A 1,486-nucleotide genomic window follows, 5' to 3' on the forward strand; every position below is an offset into this window, starting at 1 on the left:
GAGATCAGGATGGTCTCACGAGGCTAGACTTTCTTGGACACCAGACTTGTACATAATGACAGTGATGTGACACCCATTGTTCCATAGGTACTCAGTTCATTTTAGAACATTTGTTTTACGGGTTTGTAAAAGTTACTCAGTAGAAACAATGCTTTGTTCATTCTTTATCCTCCCCACTCCTCTGATAGGAATCGGGTTGGGGAAGGAGGAAAGACAAAAAAAAAAAGGAACACTAAATACCGGATAATCACACGAGGTGGTATGTTGTATGGATCAATATAACAAACGGAATGGAGGATTGTACAAGACTATACTGCCTTTTAATTAAAACTTGAATATAAAAAAATAAAAAAAAACGAACATGAACGAATGTAGAAAACAGAAACCTGGCTGGCAGAGCAGAGTACGTAGAAAAACGGTTTGGTGGTAGGATCTAAGGTTGATTTATGGAAAAACTTCATGATGCTGCTTAAAACTTTTCACATTATTCATGTTCCTTTGCTGCAGCTTTGTTGGTCTCCTGCTCTGGTTGTGGGGCTGATCCTTAGTGTTCGATGGAAGAGTGGGTCACAAATAAAGACTGGAGTAAAGACTGATTTATGCTCAGAAACCAGGTCGTCTGCGTGTGTCACAGTTAACACGGATATGCCACCCCCCCCCCTTCCGCAGACACTCTGGTGCACCTCCCCAAAATTGTAGGTGACCGCAGACCATGCAGCAGATAGCTTTGCAGGGAGGAGAGAAGGGAGGCCTCTGATTGGTCAACTCTACATCCGCTCTCCTCTATGCATATTTCCTGTTTGGTACCTTACCAGCTTGTTTTGTTTGTATGACCGCTATTGTGGAAAATGACTCGAGGAAGGACCAGCTAGAAGAGTGAGTCTGCGAAGAAGTGAGGAGGTACTCAAATCTGTACGAGTCTCGTTTTCCACACCACAAGGATTGCTGTTGAACGACCTCCGTAACCGGTAGGGGTGTAAATCTCACCCATCATGGCGATTCGATTCAGTATCGATTTCCTGACCCACCGATTCGATTATTTTCGATACTCAAGAATACACCACGATTCGATTAATTGTTTTTTTTAACACCTTACAGGCTAGACAATGTTTAAATTTTGAAATAAATCAATGAAAGCTTTAATATCGTTATGCATTTTTTTGAGAAACAACAGCAAATAACAGAAGTAGAAAAGTTGTACTAGACCTATTCCTATTAAAACCTCATTCACTGAAAAATAATAACACCCCTGCATTATAGATTCTGAAAGGCCTTGCATCAAAAAATACTGCACAAAATCAGTGCAATACCTCTGCTCCAGACGTCCCCGCCCCCTCCACAGACGCTCCGCTGCACCTCTCCCAAATTGTAGCTGAACGCAGACAGGAGGCCAGCTTGCTTTGTTTTTACGACCGAAATTGCGGAAAACAACTTGTGAAGTTTAACCCGCTAGAAGAGCGAGGTGCGCGAGAACGCTGGGACCCTT

Source organism: Cyprinodon variegatus, unplaced genomic scaffold (genome assembly GCF_000732505.1).
Source record: "Cyprinodon variegatus isolate N-32 unplaced genomic scaffold, C_variegatus-1.0 Scaffold381, whole genome shotgun sequence".
In the NCBI taxonomy this organism is placed as follows: domain Eukaryota; kingdom Metazoa; phylum Chordata; class Actinopteri; order Cyprinodontiformes; family Cyprinodontidae; genus Cyprinodon; species Cyprinodon variegatus.